The sequence below is a fragment of the Tursiops truncatus genome, chromosome 9 (assembly GCF_011762595.2).
Source record: "Tursiops truncatus isolate mTurTru1 chromosome 9, mTurTru1.mat.Y, whole genome shotgun sequence".
In the NCBI taxonomy this organism is placed as follows: domain Eukaryota; kingdom Metazoa; phylum Chordata; class Mammalia; order Artiodactyla; family Delphinidae; genus Tursiops; species Tursiops truncatus.
Genome location: NC_047042.1, coordinates 17,451,963 through 17,477,756, shown reverse-complemented (window position 1 = coordinate 17,477,756; position 25,794 = coordinate 17,451,963). Strand labels below are relative to the sequence as shown.

Sequence of the window (25,794 nt, the reverse complement as noted above, 5' to 3'; positions counted from 1 at the left end):
CAGCCTGCACTGGGATTCCTCCAGCCACCAGGCACACACTGCCTTTCACAAGTGGCCTGAGCTGGAGCAGTCCCTCCTTACTGTGACTTGAAAGGCATTTCCGCCACAAAACTTTCACCCTATGGGTCTCAGTTATGCCTTTTAGAGCAACACAGAAAAAAGTCATTTCCGCTTTTCCCCCCAACACTTGAAGACAGCAACTGTTTCCTTCTCAGGGTCTCTCTTGCCATTTCTGGGCTCTTGGTTGTCCATCCACGAATATGGTTGGAGTGAGTTTATAGTGAGTTTAAACAAGTCTTTTAGGTTGTCTCTCATGAGGACTTTATGCAGCAGGTATCTTTCCAGTGTTAGAGATGACCGAGGGCCAGTCAAGGTGAGTGACCTGCCTCAGTTCCCACAGCTAATAAGTAGTTGAATTAAAATTTGAACAATCTGTTCGACTCCAAATTCTGCACTCTTTTTTTTTTTAAATTAATTAATTAATTAATTTTTGGCTGCGTTGGGTCTTCGTTGCTGCGCGTGGGCTTTCTTTTTATTCGAGCCTTTCTTCGTTGCAGTGCGCGGCTTCTCACTGTGGTGGCTTCTCTTGTTGTGGAGCATGGGATCTAGGCGTGTGGGCTTCAGTAGTTGTGGTTCGCGGACTCTAGAGCGCAGGCTCAGTAGTGTGTGGTGCACGGGCTTAGTTGCTCTGGGGCATGTGGGATCTTCCCGGACCAGGGGTCAAACCCATGTCCCCTGCATTGGCAATCGGATTCTTAACCACTGCGCCACCAGGGAGGCCCCTCTTCCTTTGTTTTTAAATGCAAGTAAATAGATGCTAAATGAGTGTTAAATTGAAGTGTATAAAATTGCTCCTCCAGGTTTCCCTGGTGGCGCAGTGGTTGAGAGTACGCCTGCCTATGCAGGGGACGTGGATTAGTGCCCCAGTCTGGGAAGATCCCACATGCTGCAGAGCGGCTGGGCCCGTGAGCCATGGCCGCTGAGCCTGCGCGTCCAGAGCCTGTGCTCTACAACGGGAGAGGCCACAACGGTGAGAGGCCCGCGTACCGCAAAAAAAAAAAAAAAATTGCTCCTCCCAATTCCGCTCCCTAGAGGCAGCCGCTGTCAGATTTACAAATTCCCTCTTGTGCACACCACTGGGAGCTGGGTGTTACATTCACAGCAGGGGGGGTCCCTGCCTCCTTTGCCGGGGACACCATCTGAGCAGCCTTGCTGCCTGGTAGGCGTGGAGCCCTGAGTAGGTCTCTTTGCTCACTTTGAACTTAGAAGCAAGAAAACCCTTATTTTTTGGTTTGTTTTAATAAACTACCGTGATTTCAAGTTTCACTCATTTTGAACCAAATGTGACCAACACAAGAAGGGTCAGAGAGATGTAGTGTTTCTGACTTTGAAGGTAAAGGAAGGGGCCACGTGCCAAGGAATGCAGGAGGCCTCTAGAAGCTGGAAAAGGTAAGGAAATAGAGTCTCCTGTAGAGCCACTGGAAAAAATACAGCCCCGCCCACACCTTCATTTTAGACTTCTGACCTACGATGAAACTCTAACATAAGAATTTTCTGCTGTTGAAGCTGCTACATTTGTGGTAATTGTTAATAGTAGCAATAGGAAATGAATCACTTTTTATAGAGTAGAGGATTATTAAATAACTTATTTTGAAAAATAGAGCTGTTAAGAGAATGAAATATTCATGCTCACTAATCAGTGCTTTTTTAGCTTGCAGACAGTTCTGTATGAAGCCAAATTGTAACAAAATTGTTTCTTGGTGAGCATAGGAAGCTTGCTTAGTAATTAGGCTGAGTCCAGAAGGCTATTATGTCTGCTTCTACCCTTTACTTACCTGGGTAGGTGTAAGGCCTCTGAAAGTGTAATGTGGTACAGAACATACCTGCCGAGAACTGGCCTAGTGAGTTCGGCAGCAGTCCTGCATGACTGTGGTATTAAAAGCCTTCTGGATGTCTCATAGCCTTAGCTCCCTGGTTTTATTTTTTCAAAAAGTGGACCAAAGAAGATGGATGGAGAATAAATCATTGTGAAAAACTTGGTCTTGATGAACTCTTTGTAGGGGCAGTGGGTGGGTACCATGGAACCTGTACCCCAGTGTACACCAGTGTCAGGCTGGTGGTTATGCCCATCATGGGTCAGGAGGTCAGGATCACAGCTTCTGAGGACTAACTCTGTTCTCAACTCTCAAATACGAAATCATTAATGGCCTTGAAATTCATGGTGTTAGCCTTGGCTCAGATGAGAATGCCCCTGAGCCTTGCCAGCCTCTTCAACGTCCCTCAGTAGACCATGGCTGGGACACTGGGAGATGGAGCTCAGTTGACAATGCCTTCCTTTTCTGTGGCATAGCTCCTGCTAGACTCCCAGAAGGCACTGCTTCACCTTCACAGAGAAAAGATGTCACAGCTGCCACAAGGGGCTCTGGAGTTCTGCCCACCAATTCTAACTCCTACTGGCTAGCTAACCATTTGTCCACTTTTTTTCATTTAATAACAGCTTTATTATGAACTTGACTTCACATACAAAGTTAGAATGGCAATTAGACTTAACATGAGCTCATTAAAAAGTTTAAATACCATGTTATAGATATGTACCATCCAAACTTGCAGAAGGTATTTAAGCTGGTAACAGATATTGCTACCCATTTTCGGACAGATCAAATAACAGCATTACTGAACCTGGCTCCCAGACAAGTATGGACCATCTGCGCCCATGTCTTAGGGAAGAGAAGCAGTCATGATACAGGCATTGTGGATGCACTAGTTCATGAACAGTTGTTCATTCTAACAATGCCAGAATTTTTACTCACATTTTTTACTTTGTGAGGAAGCCCATGACTGTTGCTCTCCTTCTACCACTCAGGGTATTGACATAACACCCATTCATTCCAAAAGGCACCAGAAATGGGACTATAAGCCTCTTCACAAAGCAAAGCACCTCAAATTCATAGATCGTATCCCACACTGGTCTCTAATTGATGTTAGACAATATGACAGCATCACTTCCTGGAAGTGATAAAGATGTGGTCTCCTCTAGATGCAGCAGAAGAGGCCCTGAGTTCTTCCATTTCATGGCTCAAATTGCTATGATTGGGCCTTGAGCCAGGACAAGGCTCTGATTCCTGCTGCTGGGCTGGGCTGGGCAAGGCACGGCTGGGTATACAGGTGGGGGTTAGGGCAGAATCAAAGCTAGAGATAGAAAGAGTGCTGCATAAGGGGCTGGCCATCTTAGAATGAGGTTGGCAAGTATTTGGTCAGCAGGCCTGGGAATTAAGACTGAGGGCTGGGCTAAGAGGAGGTCAAAGGAGGAGCATGCATACAAAGTCAGGCTGAGAAAGGTCTGAGACGGTACTGAATCCAGGTAAGTGCACAACAGGTAAGTGGAGGTCGAGGTGGGAGGCAGTGAGGAGTCACTGTCAAGGGCATGCATTTTTCACCCTCATGGAAGACCTGAGTTTAATCCTGTCCTGCCAGTTACTTGCAATGCGACTTGGGTCACTTTCCTTAAACCTGTCCCAGTTAAGGGCTTCCCTGGTGGCGCAGTGGTTGAGAGTCCGCCTGCCAATGCAGGGGAACACGGATTCGTGCCCCGGTCCGGGAGGATCCCACATGCCGCGGAGCGGCTGGGCCTGTGAGCCATGGCCGCTGAGGCTGCGCGTCCGGAGCCTGTGCTCCACAACGGGAGAGGCCACAACAGTGAGAGGCCCAAGTACGGTGGAAAAAACAAAACAAAACCAAAAACCTGTCCCAGTTAAATCATCTCTAAAATTTGAAAAATAATAATATGTATCCTGCAGGTGACTTTAAGAATTAGAAAGAATGCATATGAAGCATCTCACACACTATTTCTTCAATTGGGTGCATGGGTATACTTTGAGGGGCCCAAATGTTCTCTACAAAAATTTTATTTTCTGTTCTTAACTGTTTAATTTTTAAACACAGACTTTATTGTTTAGAGCAGTTTTAGGTTCAGAGCAAAACTGAGTGGAAGTACACAGTTCCCATATGCTCCGTGCCCCACACATGCAGAGCCTCCCTCACCATCGACATCCCCCCTATGAGAGGGTACATTGTGACAATCAGTGAACCCACACTGACACATCATTATCACCCAAAGTCCACAGTTCACATTAGGGTTCACTCACAGTGCTGTACATGCTATGGGTTTGGACAAATGTACAATGACGTGTATCCACCATTATAGTATCATACAGAAGAGTCTCGCCTCTCTAAAAATCCTCTGTGCTCTGTGTATTCATCCTTCTTTTCCTCCCCCTGCATCCCTGGCAACCACTGATCTTCTTACTGTACAGTTTGGTCTTTTCCAGAATGTCATATAGTTGGAATCATGTAGTACATAGTCTTTTCAGATTGGCTTCTTTTACTTAGTAATATGCACTTAAGGTTCCTCCAAGTCTTTTTGTGTCTTCATAGCTCATTTTGTTTTAGTGCTGAACAATATTCAGTTGTCTAGATGTCCCACAGTTTATTTATCCATCTACTGGCTCTTAACTTTTAATCCAGTGCTTTTCAAACAGAGGTCTTTGGATCTCTGTCTGGGCTGAGCCTGTATTCCTGAGGACTCGGGAGTTTTAGAACTTGAGAAACGTATATAGTAGCATAGCATATAGTAGGTGTGCAATAAATGTAAATAACTAATGACAGAATTATTACTCATATAAGAGAAGCTAAAAATGTAGTGAAGCAGGGCTGGGCAGGGCCTGTGTTCATAGGATTTATCCCCAGAGGAGAGTCTTGTCAACTGGATTTGAAGTCAAAGCTGCTTTGTGTGTGTGTGGCAGGGGGGCAGGGTGGGGTTGAGCTTCCTGGGGACTGCCTGGGGCTGCCCAGTCTTCAAGAGGCACATCCCCAGGACAGCTGCTGGACACTGTTGTGACCTGATGGTTTCTGACAGCGCCATTTTTGAAACTTGGAGCATTTTCTCATTTGGGGTTTTCTGGCACTGTTCCCTTGATCCGTGATTTTCGAAGATTACAGAGTGATTCCTCAATTACCTCTCAAGGTCCTCCCGTTCCCAGGGCTGTGATTCACATGGCCTGGAGACCTGAACTCATTGGGAGCCGCTCAGGTCTCCCTCGCTGCCTCTTCATCCATCTTCAGCTTCTGTTCCCTCTTAACCACCTATGTTCCATTTTACTGGTGTTGGAGATTCTGTTTCCAGATGGCAAGGGCAGAAATAAAACCCCAGCTGGGCACTCCCATCATCTGTTTTCCCAGCTACTCTAGGATGTTGCCTTTCTTGTTCATCTTCTTGCCCCAAACACAATTTTCTAAGGTCCATTTTCTTCCTCTCTGAGCATCCCACAGGCCTGAGGCCAGAGCTGTAACAGCACCATAGCCTGTCCTTACCTGCTGACTCTGTCTCCTCATTGTAAACATTTCCTGTGCTGATGAACAGGGGATTTTAGGTACCTCTTTGACGTTAACTGGGATTATGCCTTATCATATTTTCAGAATTTCATTTTTTAGAGCCCTCTATATTTCAAGTCGTATTTCCCTTTAGTTCTGGGGTTCTCAACCCTGGCTGCACAGTGGAAAGACTGAAGGAATCTTTAAAAAGCACTGATGCTTGGCCCCAACACAGACTAGTTGAACCAGATCTCTGGGGTAGGGCCAAGTCATGGGTATTTTTTTTTAGGTTATCCAGATAATCATTTTAAAAAGTGTTAAAATGGACTTCATTAAAATGAAAAACTTCTGCCCATTAAAATATACTGCTAATAAAAAGAGGAAACAAGTCAGACCTGGAGAAAATATTTGCCACATGTGTATCTGACAAAGGACTTGTATCCAGGATATTTTAGCAATTCCTATAACTCAGTAATTAAAAACACAAATAGCCCAACTGAAAAGCTGGCCAAAAAGCTTGACTAGGCACTTCACAAAAGAAAAAATACAGACAGCCAATAAGCACATGAAAAAGTGTTCAATATCATTAGTCACCAGGGAAATGCAAATTAAAACCAAAATGAGATACCAACTAATGGCTAAAATTAAAAGAATACTGACGACGGCAGAGCAACTAGAACTCTCATTCATTTCTGCTGGGAGAACAAAATGATGTGACCACTTTGGAAATTGGTCTGGCAGGTTCTCATAAAGTGAAACATACACCTACCCAATGACAACATTGCTTCAAGGTTTTCATCCAAGAGAAGTGAAAATACATGCACACAAAAAGACTTAGCAGCTTCATTAATAACAGCCCCAAACCGGAAACAATCCAAATGTCCCTCAACTACAGAATGGATGAATGCATTGTGGTATATCCATATAACAAGATACGATCTGGTAACAGAAAAGGAGAAAACTACTGATTCATGTGACAACATGGATGTACCTCAAAATCATGATGCTGAGTGAAAACCACCCCCCACACACACAAAGTACCTACTATATGACTCCATTTATACGAAGTTCTAGAATAGGCACAAGATATGGAGACAGGGATCTGAACATAGGTTGCTTGTAAAAAAGGGGGGCTTTCTGGGAAGCTCACGAGGGGTCATTCAGGGATGGTAGAGTTGTCCTGCATCTTGATAGTGGTGTGGGTTACAAGGCATATGCATTTGTCCAAATTCATTTTCAAAGTGGGGTCTTAAATGTGGTACATTTATATCTATACACTTGATTAATATAAATTATACCTCAATCAGGAAAGTTCAATGAACAAAATTCCCCAGATGAATTTACTGCACAGTAAGGGTTGAGAGTCAATGCTACAGGGCCTCAGTTCATAAAATTTCTATCTTTTCTCTGCAGTTTGAGAACCTTCTTTCCTAACACCCAGAACCCTTGTCTGCCAGCATCTTGCATCCCAATTTCCCGTAACTCAGAACACCAGAACATCAGGAGCTTCTCACCTAAGACGGTCCTCATTTCCAGCATGCCAACTACACGTCCCTGTTGGTCAAAATAAATCTAAAACACAGGGTCTTCTTGCTGAGCAAGGAATTGTCAGGAAGATAACTGGAAAGGTAACTACCTGCACTTCCTGTGGGCAACTGAAACTTGTAGCACAAGTCTGGGGGGTTGAGCACTCTGGCCTTACTTTCTTAGCTGTATGCAAAGGTTTATGTTATGTTTTGGGAAACCATCTTTCATCCACTTCCTTGGATGAGCATCTTTTCACTCCCAGACTTACTGATTTTTATGTAGTTGAATGCATTCTTAAAGATAAGTTCTGTGTCTTTTTGTTTTGTTTTTTTGAATAAAACATACTTTAGAAAATTACTATTTCCATTCTCAATTCTCTCCCACCAAGACCCAGGGATATCCAAGAGGATGTTTTTACCATGGTGTATCTATAGTTTCAGGCTACTTACTGCTCATGTCCTATGCCTTGCTATCATTTTCTTATCTCTGGGAGATGCTGAGATCTGATTTAGGGTCTTTCTTGAGCTTGTGTCAAACAGCTGTGAGCAATACAGAAGTAATGTATCACCTACTCAGCAGCCTTAACTACCCAGGACTTAGCTAATAACTAAAAAGCAAGCCACAAAGAGATTCTGAAGACACAAAACTGGTGTCACAAAACCCATACACTTTACCCCAAAGTGAGTCTCCTGGATTCTCACGCACAGTCAGTTTACTCTTACCTCAGACACAGGTGTAACAATATTCACAGCCTGGTTAGAAGCATCACATTAGAAGCAGAACAGAAGTGGTTCTTACCATCAGGTATGTTGATGGCTGTAAAAAGTGACAGCTGACAGGAGAGCAGAGACAATGCCTTCCACCTTCACCTTATCCTATTAAAATAAAAAAGATAGATTATTATAAGATATTGAGTATAATCTGAAAAAATACATATATATGTAACTGAATCACTCCTGAAACCAACACAATATTGTAAATCAACTATACTTCAATTTAAAAAAGAAAAAGAAAAATCTAGGGACTTCCCTGGTGGTCCAGTGGTTAAGACTCCATGCTCCCAATGCAGTGGGCCGGGGTTCGATCCCTGTTCAGGGAACTAGATCCTGCTAGCGGCAACTAAAGATCCCACACGCTGCAACTAGGACCCTGTGCAGCCAAAACAAGTAAATAAATACTTCAAAAGAAAAAAAAAAGAAAAATCTAGTGGCCCTTTGGTTTAGGAGCACACATGTAAAATAATTCTCAGTCGCTGGAGGCATGGCCATACGTGAGGTCAACACAAAACTGTCCTTGATGGTAATGCCTTGAAGTCATTAAGAAACGGCTGAAAGTTCCCTGCACTTCTCTCCTTAGGAAGGCAGAGGAGTGTGTAAAATGGTTTAGAAACGGGTTTCCCTGATGGCGCAGTGGTTGGGAGTCCGCCTGCCGATGCAGGGGACACGGGTTCGTGCCCTGGTCCGGGGAGATACCACGTGCCGCGGAGCGGCTGGGCCCGTGGGCCATGGCCGCTAGGCCTGCGCGTCCGGAGCCTGTGCTCCGCAATGGGAGAGGCCACGGCAGCGAGAGGCCCGCGTACCGCAAAAAAGAAAAAAAAAAAGGTTTAGAAAGGGTTCTATCAAATTGGGTGGGAATAAACGTTTTGACAGACCAAATGAACAATTTTCAGTGTCCCAAACCTGGACTCTCCCTCCGCGCGGCTCCCTCCCTGGCAGCTCTGATGCCGTCACGTTGACGCTGCCCAGGTGGTGATCGTAGAGGACCAGATGCTCCCTGCTCCGCTCCATAATCAGCCCTGCCCGGCTTCCGGCATCGGATACGGAAGTCCCCTCCTTGAAACTGCAGCGCTCAGGCAGGGCTCTGGGCCTCTAATCTGCGGTTCTCACTGTTGACGCAGTACCCGCTGCCGTGCTTCCTCGCAGCCTCTGCCAACTGCCCTACCGTCTCCTCCTACCTCCAAAGCCACAAGACTGGTTATCTCTGGGTGTAGTCTTCGCTCTACAGATACATCTGCGGCTCATCTATTAATCCCATTTATCTGAAATAAAAAGAGATGCACACAGAACTTCTACAGATGATACGATAAGGATGCTTGGAATTTGTTTTTAAATAATCCATTGGCAGGGAGGGAAGGAAAGGCATAGATGACATAATATGGTTATTGACAACTGTTAGAGCTGGACATCATGGAAGCAGGTCATATCCTATGCGTTCTCTTTATGTATATTAGAAAATGTCTGTTAAAAAAAGTTACAGAAGAAAGCACATGATGTTATACAACTGAATGTAAAGTTCTTACTCTCATTTTCATGTGATACCTGAGAGGGAGCATACATTTACTTTACCATCAGCCTAACATCACTCATAATTGTTTCCTCAGCAACTTCATCCAAGAAACAAAATATCTGGGAGTTGTTGTTTTTTTTTTTTTAAAGAAGAGTATTACAAGTATGTCTGCCGCTTGCTGTCCAATATCCTTTATGGTGCAGATTATTGAGAGCAGCTTTAAAAGGTCAACATTAAAGGAAACTCCATGGAGTCAGGGACAAAAGCCAAGGTGAAGTGCTCCTTTACCTAGGTCCTGGCACCTAGGCCCACGCCTGTAGTTCAGTTCTACAATCCAGATATCAGAGAGTCAAGAGGCTAAGACTGAACACACATGAATTCCAGGTATTTGGGGACTTGAATCTGCAGAAAATTGACTCTCTTTGTCAAGAAATTACTTCCCTTCTCCTCCAGTAGCTCAGCTTTTCTTCCCTTCCCTTCCCTTCCATTTCCTTCTCTTTCCTCCTTAGTCCCTCCCTTCCTTCCTCCCTTCCTTCCTTCCTCCCTCCCTCCCTTCCTTTCTTCCCTCCTTCCTTTTCTTCTTTTAAACCACCACTACCACCACAAAAACCCATAGCATGTTCATGTCAGACCTCATGGAGTTGTTGTAAAGATTAAGATGCAAATGTGGGAGAAAAGGGGAAATATTAAATTAATTAGAATAACTTTGATCATTATAATCATAACAATTTTAAAATTATGGACACTTTCAAACATATAAACATCTGTCTGACTAATATAATGAACCCCTTGTACCTATCACCCAGCTTCAATCCTTGTTCAAATGTGGCCAGTCTCCTTTTATCTGTCCCCTCATCCCATTCGCAACATCCTCCCCACCCCAGATTACTTTAAAACAAGTCCAAGGCAACATAAAGTTTTACTTAAGTAGTATTTCTAAGAGATAAGGTCTATCTCTCTTTTTTTTTTAAAACAATCACAATACCCTCATCACATCTAAAAAAAAGACCCAATAATTTGTTAATATTATAAAATATTCAGGCAGCGCTTAAATTTCCCTGATTAGCTCATGATTTCTTTTTACTCTTGGTTTGCTCAAATCAGCACCCGAATAAGATCCACACATTGCATTCCATTGAAATGTCTCTTGCATTTTCTAATCTATAGGCTTCCTTGCCCTCTTTTTTCCCCCTAGCCATTTGTTTATTGAAGAAACTGGGCCATCTGTCTCACAGAATTTTCAACATTCTGGATTTTGCTGATTGCATCCTCATGGTATTGTTTAACGTGTTCCTTGATTACCTGTAATTTCTGTAAACTAAGAGTTATACCTTGGATATTAGTAATATAGAGGAGTTCACTTCCAAGACTGACAATTTCTTTTCTATAATTTAATTTTAATTTTATATCAGAGTATGGTTGATTTACAATGTTGTGTTAGTTTCAGGTGTACAGCAAAGTGATTCAGTTATGCATATACATATACCCATTCTTTTTCAGATTCTTTTCCCACATATATTATTATGGAATATTGAGTAGAGTTCCCTGTGCTATACAGTAGATCTTTGTTGATTATTTTATATATAGTAGTATGATCAAGACTCGTAATTTCTATGTATGACATCTCCCCACAGTGAGTAAGTACGTCCCAAAGTCTCCTGAGGTAATAGAAAAGAAGATAACTATTTTTCAATAATGTCAAATCTAGTCTCTGTTGACTTTACCAAAAACATCTGGCCAGAATTCATCATTAGCTCCATGATGATTATCAACTAGAACGTGTTGGGCCTCCTCTCTGTGCATGAGAACGAGCATGGACAGATGGAAGGAGCGTGAACTTGGGAAACTGACAGCCCCAGATTTGAATTCTGACTTTGCCTTTTATTAAGTTCATGCCTTGTCTAATTAACTTAATATGTTTTAGTCTCAGACTCTTTATATGTGAGAATAATGTCTATCTCACCAGGCCGCTAAGATGCACCTGCCATGTAGTATATGTGTTCAATAATTGCTTGTTTCTTTTCCAACGTAGGTTAAAAAGGAGAATTTGTGTCGAAATGACAAGTCTATAGAGTTTGTTTAGATCCAAATGCAAATATGGCATTCACCAGCTTCCTAGAAAATAGAGGAGGTTTTCAACTAAGCCTTAAGAAAGGACATGCAGGCAGGGGAAGGAATATGAGAACAGGAAATGTTGTTCTCCTTCCCTCCTACTTGTACTCAGAAAACTCAGGAAATTCTTCCCAAAGAAAGCATGACCTGTTTCAGCCTGAAAAATTTGCTATTCTCTAGACTGTGCTGGCTTGGGAACATATTTCTTTTACCAAAAAGATGAGTTCACAGTAAATGACTCAGAAACATATGGATGAAATTTCCCTTAAGCCACTCAGGGGATTAGAAATTAAGGGAAAGAGTGCTTGGCAAAATGCACTTGGGGTTTTGCCAAACCTAAACCAACTGAGAAATAGTCAAGACACAAGGCAGACCTCAAATGCTGCCAAGTTTACCCATCTTAGCGGGACAGGGATTTATAATTAGAGCTGCTCAGAAAAGCATTGCCTCACGGGTGGCAAAGGACAAAAAAGCCTTTGTCCTCAACGTCTCAACGTGGCTGCTATTTCCCAGATGGGCCCTTTACAACGTACACACCCTCTTAATCATCAGGATCCTCAAAGCCACCTCCTCCAGCCGCTTGGTTCCTCTTGGACACCAAGCCCCTGACACTCTCTCCAGGCCTCTTTTGTTTCCAGGCCAGGCGGGATGTTTCTCACAGTTAATTCCCAGATGAGGGAGAACAGCTCTGACGGGTGTTCTTGAATTACAGTGAAGAGCTGTCAGGGGAAAATATGACAAAGCAGATTCTTTCTCTGACATACACTTTTTTTGTCTTCTGTCTCTTACCTTTGTCACCTTTCCACGTTTCTCCACTTTCCATGGGTTTCTTTCTCTGTAAAATGAAGGGATTGAATCAGTTGTTTTCAAACTGTGCTGCCTGGGGCCTTTTGGAGGCTTGGCTGGGCCCCAGTGGAAGGGGGCGAGGAGACAGTGAGCGATGCTCTCTTCAAAAAGGAGGAAGGGACTCCAGCTTAAGACTTCAGGTGAACCAGGGGCTCAGGCTCTGAGAATCATGAGACTGCATCCTCTCTGACTAGACAGTGCCAGTGTCGTAGGCTCTGCTTCCCAGTCTCCACTCGCTTCACCGAATGTCACTCTAGAGGTTTTTCTCCCCAGCATTCATCAGAGTGCTCCTGTGTGCCAGGCACTGTGCTAAGCTCTGGGCATTTAGCAGTGAACAAAACAGACCGAGCCCCCACCCCAGTGGAGCTCACAGACTAGTTGGGGAGCCTGGCATTAAACAAACAAATGAAGATGTAAATCTAAGTCAAGATACATAACACCGTGAAACACAAGATCGTAGTTGCACAGCAGAGCTGGGGCATGAGAGGCCCTATAGATGCTTCCTATTCAAAGCATCTCCCCCCACCAGCCTGACCATTAGCTATGGAATAGCTAATTATTGTTGTCATTGAAGGTTTCCATTAAAAATATACCTCTTCTAAGAAATTAAGGAAACACTTCCACTTACCACTGCAACAAAAAGAATAAAATACCTAGGGTTAAACCTACCTAAGGAGACAAAAGACCTGTATGCAGAAAACTATAAGACACTGATGAAAGAAATTAAAGATGATACAAACAGATGGAGAGATATACCATGTTCTTGGACTGGAAGATATTGTGAAAATGACTATACTACCCAAAGCAATCTACAGATTCAGTGCAATCCCTATCAAATTACCAATGGTATTTTTTACAGAACTAGAACAAAAATCTTAAAATTTGTAAGGAGACACAAGAGACCTCGAATAGCCAAAGCAGTCTTGAGGGAAAAAAATGGAGCTGGAGGAATCAGGCTCCCAGCCTTCAGACTATACTACAAAGCTACAGTAATCAAGACAATATGGTACTGGCACAAAAACAGAAATATAGATCAATGGAACAGGATAGAAAGCCCAGAGATAAACGCATTCACCTATGGTCAACTAATCTATGACAAAGGAGGCAAGGGTATACAATGGAGAAAAGACAGTCTCTTCAATAAGTGGTGCTGGGAAAACTGGACAGCTACATGTAAAAGAATGAAATTAGAATACTCCCTAACACCATACACAAAAATAAACTCAAAATGGATTAGAGACCTAAATGTAAGACCAGACACTATAAAACTCTTAGAGGAAAACATAGGAAGAACACTCTTTGTTTGTTTTTGTTTTTGTTTTTGCGGTATGTGGGCCTCTCACTGTTGTGGCCTCTCCCGTTGCGGAGCACAGGCTCTGGACGCGCAGGCTCAGCGGCCATGGCTCACGGGCCCAGCCGCTCCGCGGCATGTGGGATCTTCCCGGACTGGGGCACGAACCCGTGTCCCCTGCATCGGCAGGTGGACTCTCAACCACTGCGCCACCAGGGAAGCCCGGAAGAACACTCTTTGACATAAATCACAGCTAGATCTTCTTCGATCTACCTCCTAGAGTAATGGAAATAATAACAAAAATAAACAAATGGGACCTAATGAAACTTAAAAGTTTTTGCACAGCAAAGGAAGCTACAAATAAGACAAAAAGACAACCCTCAGAATGGGAGAAAATATTTGCAAACGAATCAATGGACAAAGGATTAATCTCCAAAATATATAAACAGCTCATGCAGCTCAATATTAAAAAAACAAACAACCCAATCCAAAAATGGGCAGAAGGCCTAAATAGACATTTCTCCAAAGAAGACATACAGGTGGCCAAGAAACACATGAAAAGCTGCTCAACATCACTAATTATTAGAGAAATGCAAATCAAAACTACAGTGAGGTATCACCTCACACCAGTTAGAATGGGTATCATCAGAAAATCTACAAACAACAAATGCTGGAGAGGGTGTAGAGAAAAGAGAACCCTCTTGCACTGTTGGTGGGAATGTAAATTGATACAGCCACTATGGAGAACAGTATGGAGGTTCCTTAAAAAACTAAAAATAAAGTTACCATATGACGCAGAAATCCTACTACTGGGCATATACCCAGAGAAAACCATAATTCAAAAAGACACATGCACCCCAATGTTCATTGCAGCGCTATTTACGATAGCCAGGACACGGAAGCAACCTAAATGCCCACCGACAGATGAATGGATAAAGAAGATGTGGTACATATATACAATGGACTATTACTCAGGCATAAAAAGGAATGAAATTGGGTCATTTGTAGAGACATGGATGGATCTAGAGACTGTCATACAGAGTGAAGTAAGTCAGAAAGAGAAAAACAAATATCGTATACTAACGCATGGATGTGGAACCTAGAAAAATGGTACAGATGAACCGGTCTGCAGGGCAGAAATTGAGACAAAGATGCAGAGAACAAACATATGGACACCAAGGGGGGAAAGTGGCGAGGGTGGTGGTAGTGGTGGTGTGATGAATTGGGAGATTGGGATTGACATATATACACTAATATGTATAAAATCAATTACTAATAAGAACCTGCTGCATAAAAAATAAATAAAATAAAATTCAAAAAAAAAAAAAAAAGACAGTATGATACTGGCATAAAAACAGAACTATAGATCCAGGAAACAGGATAGAAAGCCCAGAGATAAGCCCACGCACATATGGTCACTTTATCTTTCATAAAGGAGGCAAGAATATACAATGGAGAAAAGACAGCCTCTTCAATAAGTGGTGCTGGGAAAACTGGACAGCTACATGTAAAAGAATGAAATTAGAACACTCCCTAACACTATACAGAAAAGTAAACTCAAAATGGATTAAAGACCTAAATGTAAGAACAGACACTATAAAACTCTTAGAGGAAAACATAGGAAGAACACTCTATGACATAAATCACAGCAAGATCCTTTTTGACCCACCTCCTAGAGAAATGGAAATAAAAACAAAAAACAAATGGGACCTAATGAAAATTAAAAGCTTTTACACAGCAAAGGAAAACATAAACAAGATGAAAAGACAACCCTCAGTGGACTTTTCTGATGGTGCAGTGGTTAAGAATCCGCCTGCCAGTGCAGAGGACACGGGTTCAAGCCCTGATCTGGAAAAACCCCACATGCCGCGGAGCAACTAAGCCCCTGCACCACAACTACTGAGCCTGGACTCTAGAGCCCACGAGCCACAACTACTCAGCCTGCGTGCCACAACTACTGAAGTCCGTGTGCCTAAAGCCCATGCTCTGCAACAAAGAGAAGCCACTTCAATGAGAAGCCCACGCACCACAACCAAGAGTAGCGCTCTCTCGCCGCAACTAGAGAAAGCCCACGCACAGCAACGAAGACCCAATGCAGCCAAAAATAAATAAATAAAATAAATAAATTTATTAAAAAAAAAGACAACCCTCAGAATGGGAGAAAATATTTGCAAATGAAGCAGCTGACAAAGGATTAATCTCCAAACTTTACAAGCAGCTCATGCAAGGTCAATATGAAAAAAACAAACAACCCAATCCAAAAATGGGCAGAAGACCTAAATAGACATTTCTCCAAAGAAGGTATACAGATTGCCAACAAACACATGAAAGGATGCTCAACATCACTAATCATTAGAGAAATGCAAAGCAAAACTATAGTAAGGTATCACCTCACACCAGTCAGAATGGCCATCATCAAAAAATCTACAAACAATAAATGCTGGAGAGGGTGTGGTGAAAAGGGAGCCCTCTTGTCCTGTTGGTGGGAATGTAAATTGATACAGCCACTATGGAGAACAGTATGGAGGTTCCTTGAAAAACTAAAAATAGAACTACCATACGACCCAGCAATCCCACTACTGGGCATATACTCTGAGAAAACCATAATTCAAAAAGAGTAAAGTACCACAATGTTCATTGCAGCTCTATTTACAATAGCCAGGACATGGAAGCAACCTAAGTGTCCATTCACAGATGAATGGATAAAGAAGATGTGGCACATATATACAATGGAATATTACTCAGCCATAAAAAGAAATGAAATTGAGTTATTTGTAGTGAGGTGGATGGACCTAGACTCTGTCATACAGAGTGAAGTAAGTCAGAAAGAGAAAACAAATACCATATGCTAACACATATATATGGAATCTAAAAAAAAAAAAAACGGTTCTGAAGAACCTAGGGCAAGACAGGAATAAAGACGCAGATGTAGAGAATGGACTTGAGGACATGGGGAGGAGGAAGGGTAAGCTGGGACAAAGTGAGAGAGTAACACTGACATATACACAGTACCAAATGTAAAATAGATAGCTAGTGTGAAGCAGCCGCATAGCACAGGGAGATCAGCTCGGTGCTTTGTGACCACCTAGAGGGGTGGGATAGGGAGGGTGGGAGGGAGGGAGACGCAAGAGGGAGGAGATAAGGGGATATATGTATATGTATAGCTGATTCACTTTGTTATAGAGCAGAAACTAACACACCATTGTAAAGTAATTATACTCCAATAAAGATGTTAAATGTATATATACCTCTTCTACCTGACAGGGGAAGGTCAAGAAACAAGAGCAGAAGTAGATTATGGATTTAGCAACTGTTACTGCAGAAAGAAAGAGGACATCCTTGAGAAAACAGACTAGTGGCTTTATGTGGGTGAGGGTGGGAAGGTTTATAGCTTGGTGCACCTGGAAGGGTCTGAGAGATTCAGAAGGGAGGGGACTCAAAGTGCAAGGGAAGGCCAGACCAATGACTCTCTTCACGTATTTCACTGTTCTATCTTGAACTCTCCTAATTTCTCTGCCCCATTCCTCACTGAGTTTAATATGCTATACATGGTAAATATTAACTCAATATTAATTTTAATTCTGTTGCTGTTCCTTTGCCTTTGCCTAGCTCTTACTCTGTACATTTTGTAAAGGGAAAAGGGATTTTTTAAAATTCTGGAGACATTTCCATGGTTCCTACTGTAGGTAAGAGAGCGATGCTCACCAATACTAGGTTGTGGTCTACCTGACATTTTATCTGGGAGGGTGGGTGGAACTAGGCAGAGGGAGACTGGTTTATCGGCTTAAAGAGTTAAGACTCCCATGGGGCACTAGATGGCAACATTTCTCCAAATCTAAACTCAGCAAAGATGAGGACCTGAAGGTCAACCCTCACAGCTGCCAGTCCCAACACACTCTGTGAAACCTGAACTTGTGGAAGAGAAGACTAAAGCCATATGCAGTGGGAGTTCATGTCTTAGGGCCTGTGGTCCACAGGACCACAGGTGGTGTTAGCTATTACTGGTACTACCATGACCACCACCATCACCACGATCACCACCACCACCACCACCATCACCTCCATCACTGCCATCACCACCACGACCACCACCACCACCACCATCACCACCATGACCACCACCATGACCACCACCACCTCCATCACCACCACCTCCACCACCATCACTGCCACCACCACCACCACCACGACTATCACGACCACCACCACCATCACCGCCATCACCACCACCACCACCACCTCCATCACCGCCAACACCACCACGACCACCACCACCACCACCTCCATCACCGCCATCACCACAACCAGCACCTCCATCACCACCACCTCCACCACCAATACCACCACCACCACCACGACTATCACGACCACCACCACCATCACTGCCATCACCACCACCACCACCACCACCTCCATCACCGCCATCACCACCACCCCCACCCCCACCACCACCTCCATCACCGCCATCACCACCACCCCCACCCCCACCCCCACCTCCATCACCGCCATCACCACCACCCCCACCCCCACCCCCACCTCCATCACCGCCATCACCACTACCACCACCATCACCACCACCACTATCACCACCACCTCCACCACCATCACCACCACCACTATCACCACCACCTCCATCACCACCACCAGCACCTCCATCACCTCCACCACCACCACCTCCACCACCATCACCGCCATCACCACCACCATCACCACTATCATGACCACCACCACCATCACTACCATCACTACCACCACTACTAATTGAGTCACACATGTTATTTTTGTTGGTGCTGGAGATTAAAACTTTATTCAGACCAATTCTGGGAGGAGTGATCTAGTTAGAGATACCTATCTTTCCTTCTTCTTCTACTTTTTTTTTTTTTTTTTTTTTTTTTTTTTTGCAAATATATGCTATAACCTGATTAGCAAACTGCTGCCTGCTGCCTGCTGCCTGGTAAAGAAACTTAGGAGAATTGCTTTAATGAAGAATGATTTGTATTTGGCATATCAATTTTTGGCTAGACAAATAGTTGCTTCTTATCTACTTAAGCAATATTTGAAAACAGAGTGTCCTTCCATGTGGACTGAAAGTGTCCTCCCAAGTTTTGTTTGCATTATCAATTTATTTAGCACATTCTTTCTGCCTAGCAACCACCTCCACCCCCAGGCCCTGTCCTTTTAATTAGCAACCGGTCACTGTATTTCAGTATTTCTGTTGAGGCATACGAGCTGACCCATGAAGAGTCAAAACATATCACCTGGCAAAGAAACTTCATTTGCTGAGCTTCTTATACAGTTGGACTGGTCTTAGGAACCAGAAGTTGAACCTAGGTGAGCTTATGTAAAAGACTGGGAATCCAGGTGTTCAAGAGGATGAGAATGGCAAGGGGAGTGGGTGGCAAGGCAGAGTTACATGACCAAAAGTTGACAGCCAGTCACTTGTTTTAAACTATCCCTTTTGTGCCTTAAAGCCCCAGTGCCCCATAGCTGCCACCTGACAACTGTAGATTTTTTTGCAAAGGTCCATTAATGTGTTTAATCAACACTTAATGATTAACTTCTAACATATGCCCATGTGGTTCCAAGCTCCAGGGTTTCAGCAGTGAGCAAGTTATGGTGCTTACATGCTGGAGGAGGAGAAAAACAAAAACAAATAAACACGTTGCTAAATATATTATAATTCAGGTTTGATAAGTGCCAATGAGAAGAATGAGACAGGATTTGTAGTGACAGATAGCATGTGGGAGAGAGTGTGTGTGTTTCCACTGGCTGATTGGGTTAGATTCATCAAGGAAGGCTGCTGGAAAGGGCTGACATTTAAACAGACAGACTTGAATGAAACAAGGGGTGAATCATGTGAGAGGCCCTGAGCTAAAAGGAAATCACATGTCTCCATTATTATCAACCGGCCTGGGTCAATTGGGTCAGGATGCACAGCTCTTAGGCCTTACTAGTTGATAATAGCTGTTAAAAGAAGACTGAGGTATATAAGGGTAAACTATTTACCCTACAACTTAGCTCCCAGTTTGGAATGGAAGCAAATCTTCTACCAAATTTGGTCATACATACAGAAATTTATTAAGCATTTTTAAAAATCTTTATTGGAGTATAACTGCTTTACAATGTTGTGTTAGTTTCTGCTTTATAACAAAGTGAATCAGCTACACACATACATATATCCCCCTATCTCCTCCCTCTTGTGTCTCCCTCCCACCCTCCCTATCCCACCCCTCTAGGTGGTCACAAAGCACCAAGCTGATCTCCCTGTGCTATGCAGCTGCTTCCCACTAGCTATCTATTTTACGTTTGGTAGTGTATATATGTCAATACTACTACTATTAACAGGTTCAAGTAGTTTATACAAACCATTTTGTAAGCTCGGGGGAGACCCAGCACTCTGTCCTTCTAGGATCTCTTACTGTGGCCTTGTGTGAGAGGGTCACTTGAGGCAAAGGCAAAAACTCACCAGAGGCAGGATTCTATTACACTGAGACTCAGCAGCAGGCGACCAGAGCTCCTCCTCACCAAGGCTCAGAAGCTGGACCGCCCGGGATCAAGCCTCAGGGGCTGTCCCTAAGGGTACACATTTGTAGTGGTTAATTTTATTTGTCATCTTGGCTGGGCTACGGTGCTCAGCTGCTTGGTCAAACACCAATATGGATGTCCCTGTGAAGGTTTTTTCTTTCTTTTTTTTTTTTTTTTTTTGCAGTACACAGGCCTCTCACTGTTGTGGCCTCTCCCGTTGCGGAGCACAGGCTCTGGATGTGCAGGCTCAGCGGCCATGGCTCACGGGCCCAGCCGCTCTGCGACATGTGGGATCCTCCCGGACTGGGGCACGAACCTGTGTCCCCTGCATCGGCAGGCGAACTCTCAACCACTGCACCACCAGGGAAGCCCTGAAGGTAATTTTTTGACGTGATTAACACTTAAATTAGTAAACTTTGAGTAAAGCAGATTACCCTCTCTGGTGGGGGTGGGCCTCATCCAATCAGTTGAAGGCTGTAAGAGCAAAGACTGAGATCTGCATTGAGGGAGGAATTCTGACTCCAGACAACAACACAGATTCTGCCTCAGTTTCCAGCCCTTGGACTCATCAGTTAAGAGTTGCAACAATAACTCTTACCTGAATTACCAGTCTGCTGGCATGTCCTCTGGACTTTGGACTTGCTACCCACAGAATTATGAGTCAACTCCTTATAATAAATCTCAATCTCTTTCTTTCTCTGTCTATATGATCTATCTATCTAGATAGATAGATTAGATAGACAGATAGATAGATAGATAGATCTCCTATTAATTCTGTTTCTCTGGAGAGCCCTGACTAATACGGATTTTGGTATTGGGAAGTGGGGTAACAAAGACCTAAAAATGTGGAAGCGACTTTGGAATTGGGTAAAGGTGGAGGCTGGACAAATTTGAAGTGCATGATACAAAAAGCCGAGACTGCCTTGAAGAGCTTGTTGGTAGAAATAAGGACGTTAAAGGAGATTCTGGTGAGAGCTCAGAAAGGAAAGAGAAGAGCTGTAGAGAAAGTTTCTATTGTCTTAGAAAATACATATGTTATCATGAATAGAATATTGCTAGAAATACGAATGCTAATGATGTTTCTGGTAAGGTCTTAGAATTTTGGACATGGACACAGATAAGCATTGAGGGAAGACAGTGTGAAGAGACACAGGGAGAAGACAGCCTTCTAGAAGCCAAGGAGAGGTCTGGAACAGATCCTTCCTCACAGTCCTCAGAAGGAACCAACCCTGCCAACTTCTTGATTTTGGACTCCTAGCTTCCAGAACTGTGTGACAGTAAATATCTATCGTTGAAGCTGCCCAGACTGTGGTGCTTTGTTCTGGCAGCCGCTGCACGCTAATGCAGTGCTATCAGCCTCAGTGGTTTCCTCTTCCCTATTTGTCACCAGTCAGCTTCTCTGGAGCAGGTGCTGAGACAGAGTATAGGGTGCAAAATATTTATTAGGCATCAAACCCTATAAAAGGAAGGGGAAGAATCCATCATCAAAAATGAATGCAGGGACTTCCCTGGTGGTCCAGTGGTTAGGACTCTGCAGTTCCACTGCAGGGGCCGTGGGTTTGATCCTTGGTCAGGGAACTAAGATCTTACATGCTGCGTGGCACGGCCAAAAAAAGAAATGAATGCAAATGACATGAAACCAGTTAACATATATGGCCAGCTAGTTCTAGTTCTGCTTTAAAAAAAAGTTCAAAATAATTGAATATCACAGTATAGATGACCTTTAAGCTTCACTGATACTTGTTACACTTGTTTTCTCTTACTAGTTTATCAAAAGCATGATGTAATTAGGTGTTTATTTCCAAACTGATGGAGCTTTATAAGCTATAAATCAAAAGGAATTATTAATGCTAATAACTTAATATACTATGGATCTAATAAAATAATAATTATTATTATTTATTAATAATAACTGCTCTATTTGAATCTGCTTCAGTTAGAAGAATTTAAGCTGAGTAAAACTTAAGATAAAATTTTTAAGAAGGTGGGGAAGGAATCGAGATTGGGCAGAGTGAAAAGTTGAACAATAATGCACATCCCAGGAGGCCTCAACCAACCCAATGTTGAGCTCTGGACTGAATATTGCCCATCAGGGCCATCTTGCACTGGGTTAAAACAACTGGGGCTTTATCCCCACCTGGCACAGTCGCTGGATCAGGGCTGCCCCAGGAAGGGTGGCCTTAGGGGAGGAGGCTCTCTACAAGTGAAGGTGTGGGTCTGCTGACCACATCGTTTGCAACACGGCACCAAGCCCTCCCTGGGCCGCACATCTCTGTAGCTATGAGCCACACTGCTCAGGGAACAGGGAAGAATGGCACGTGGCTAAGTATTTTAGTCAATCCACACATCTGGAATACCTTTAATTTCACCAACGGGAGTCCATTTCTAATGTTCATCTTACTTATTAACAACAAACTAATTTCAGCAATAAAAATCCATTTCTGACATTCACTATGCTAATGAACAAAGCCTGTGGTATTCAGTGAGATATGGATCATGGAAGCACTCGAGGTGGTGGCTTCTGGAATGTAGCTTTTCTGATAAATTCCTAGATGACTATCCTGGAGTGGGATTTTCCATTAGAGCAACTGATGGTCCTTGGAGTAAAAGCTTAAACAAACCAGCACACACATAACATGAGCAACCCTACCTTGCTGAAGTATTTCAAAGTAAATCACAGATATCCCGACAACTCTCTTTTCAATACGCTTGTCTTTGGGGTCTTAGACATCTACTCCCTCTTCTTGTCCAATCACACTGTCTTAGGGACTATTTAGTTGCAAGGAACAGAAACTATTCAAACTAGTTGAATTTAACGAGGGTTACTGTCAGGACACAAGGATTCGACACACAACCTCCAGACACTGAGGCTGGCAATGAGGACTCTCTGGGTCCCTCGGAGTGGAGCTGGGTGCTGGGATCTCAAACTCTTCCTGCCTCTCTCCTGGGGCCTCAGGCTCTCCTCTGCTTTTCTCTGTGTGTCAGCTCCTATCTCCAGCTTCTCTCTGCCTTTCCACTTACTCACTGGCACACTTCCTCTGTCTTGATTCGACATAACCACCATTGTTGGACCATCTCCATGTCTCTTAGGTCAATGTCTTGAGAGAGAAAAAAAGAAAGAGAAAATATGACAGGCACAGCCCTGCCGATAGCCTAGCGTCCCTTGAGTTGGTTGAACACCGTGGTCCAGTCCCCTGTGGCCAGGAGTGAGGTATGAGCAAGACCCAAGGCCAACGGGTTCCTCCTTCTAGGGGCCGTGGGAGGACAGATTCCCCAAGAAGAGGATGGAGATGAGGGGGCTCTGACCAGCATCTCTGGCATGTCCACCTCAGTCCTACTTACACCTCTGTGTGTGTGTGTGTACATGCACAAACACACACAGGTACACACAGGCACACCACATGTAATTGATTAAGCTAATCCAAGAGTTACTGCCAAAGGCCATGTGTTCAAATTACAATATTCAACTACACACATATATGTGTCTTCCTCGATCTGGTTCATAAAGGAATGTCTTCTGATTATCTTTCTCTGAAACCTCCTCTGCTACAAATGCCACCTTCCCGGCTGTAACCCAAGGAAGTCTGAATTGACTTTTCCTCAGTGACAGCCACTTCCACCTACTCTGGGTGATGCCATGGCTAGAATGGTGTAGCGTGTCCCTCACAGACACACGTCGTCAAAGGCTGTGAGTCCAGTAGCTCATGACCAACCCTATTCTATAGTAGACTCTCCAAGGAAACTGTGGCTTTGGCCCCAGCTCTCACTGGACCTCAGGACAAGCTACCAACCCTGGGAACTGATTCATGAAAGCAGAGCTCTCCTCTAGTCTGGGTACATAGAAGCCTCAACTTGTTCTCTGTTTCCTTTCATGCTTGTTTGCATCATTCGGAATTTCCCAGGGACATCAGTGTGTCATCTAATCATATCAACCAGGCATCCTTAAGCAGGCAAAGCAATGATGCAAAGAGAGCCCTGGGTCCAGCTTGGTGGAACCACTCACTTCTGCCAAAGGCAGAGACAGGGCAGACATCTCAGGCAGAAAGGACCCTGCCAAAGTGAAGACCTCAGAAACACTTAAAGAGGAAAGGCTGCTGTTCCTTTCCAGACCCCCTTGCTAGGGAATGAATAGGGAAGACCTGAGTAAAAACCTATATTTGCCTGGTCCCCCTTCCCTCTCCCCTCTCAAGTTCATATGGCTGGAGAACTCACTGGCTTCCAGGAATAATTAGGTAAGTGTTTGCTGGAATATTCTCTCCTGGAAGCCTGTTGGAGAAACTTCCAAAACTGAGGGCAACTGAATGAAAGCTTTCTTCTTTTCAGTTTTACCTGAGTCTAGCTGCCCTGGCAAGTGCCAAGGGGTCCAGACCTGTGTGATGGGGCCCCTTGCCATGAAGCCCAGGAGGGGGCAGGGCCTCTGGGCCCTCAGGCAGCTGCCCCAGGTGTCTGTCTAGGTTTGTGGGTGGTTCCACGTGCCAGCTTTGCCATAGAGCCTCTCACTGGGAAAGGGGCCCTACTGGTCTTTGATCAGCCATTGCCTTTTGGGGGCCTCTCGCTGCAGAGACACTAGTCCTGGCTGACTCAGTCATCTGCCTTCACAACCCCCCTTCCCAGGCCTTTGCCGAGGGATCCACGAGGGGTTAGGGCTCTTCTGCTCTCCCCAGACAAAGCCCCCAAGTGTTCATTCATCCTGTCCTTTTTTCCCACGGGCAAGCTGGCTGGTTCACTGGCAGGTGCTGATGCCCATTAGGGAGATCCCTGAGCTGAAAACACTGAAGAGCCTGTCCCCACCGAGAGCCAGCACCCAGATCCCAGAAACACTTTCCTTCCTGACAACAAAGCCTGCCCGCCCCGGTTCAGTTACTGACAGTGGGACTTCTTGCTACAGTAGCAAGAGCAAACAGCAAACAAACAAAAGAAAGAACCAAACCAAACCAGATTTGTAGGTTCTTCCTGTATATCCCTTCCACACAGTTCCTTTTCTTTCCCATGACTACAGGGGTAGGAATAAGACAGATGAGGTGATGGAGGTGGGGCACCATTCTATTTGAGGACACGTGCGCTGTTTGTGTATGTGGGTGTTCTATATAGTCCAATAATAGGGGACAAACAGGCTACCAGGGCCGTGATCTGGAACCCAGACTCTGAGCCCAGTTGCCTGGGTTTGAATCCTGGCTCCATCACTTCCTGGATTTGTAACATTGGGTTAGTTACTGAACTTCTCTGTGCCTTGGTTTCCCCGTGGAGTAAAACGGGGGATAATATTGGTACAGCTGTCCCACAGTGGTGTTGTGGGTACTAAACAAGTTAATACATAGTAAGCATGTCCAGCAGTGTCTGGCAAAGAACACACTACATGAATGCTCGCTCTTGTCATAGAGATAGCTATGACATGAGATTTGTCTTTCCATCACTATAAACTTGGTTATCACAGCTTATACCATAATTGGGGAGCAAGTCTCATTTATAATTTATTTATAATGAATACCTGGCTACTTCCAGAAAAGAGTTAAAGCGGCTGAACAATGACAGTAACTGGAAAATCTGTCAGTGAAGGTCTTGTTTGTAGTAACTTTGTAAAGGATAGGAATTTTTAACCTGAAGGAAAAACTTCTTCCTTCCTTCCTTCCTTCCTTCCTTCCTTCCTTCCTTCCTTCCTTCCTTTCCTTCATTTATGATAGCGTTGTAGCGGAAAGCATCCTAACCTGTAAATGGGGAGACCTTTGTAAAAATCATGGGAATGATGTAGTACTCAGTGACTCTCTGTGGGATGCAATAATACCATGTCTGAGCAGCTGCAATGTGCCAGGACTGGATACTTCACAGATGCTCCCTTT

The 25,794-nt window shown here is 44.0% G+C and overlaps 1 long non-coding RNA gene across 1 annotated transcript in view; it reads right to left on the bottom strand.

Annotated features, from left to right (window-relative positions):
• Nucleotides 1-13,245, bottom strand: part of LOC109550763 (uncharacterized) — a 48,557-nt gene extending 35,312 nt beyond the window's left edge. Inside the window, exons 1-3 of the long non-coding RNA XR_002177422.3 lie at nt 12,085-13,245; nt 8,577-8,935; nt 7,696-7,772 (exon numbers count right to left, since the gene is read on the bottom strand). This is a non-coding gene — a long non-coding RNA (uncharacterized lncRNA). The remainder of the gene's footprint in view (nt 1-7,695; nt 7,773-8,576; nt 8,936-12,084) is intronic.
• Between the last annotated feature and the right edge of the window lie 12,549 nt (nt 13,246-25,794).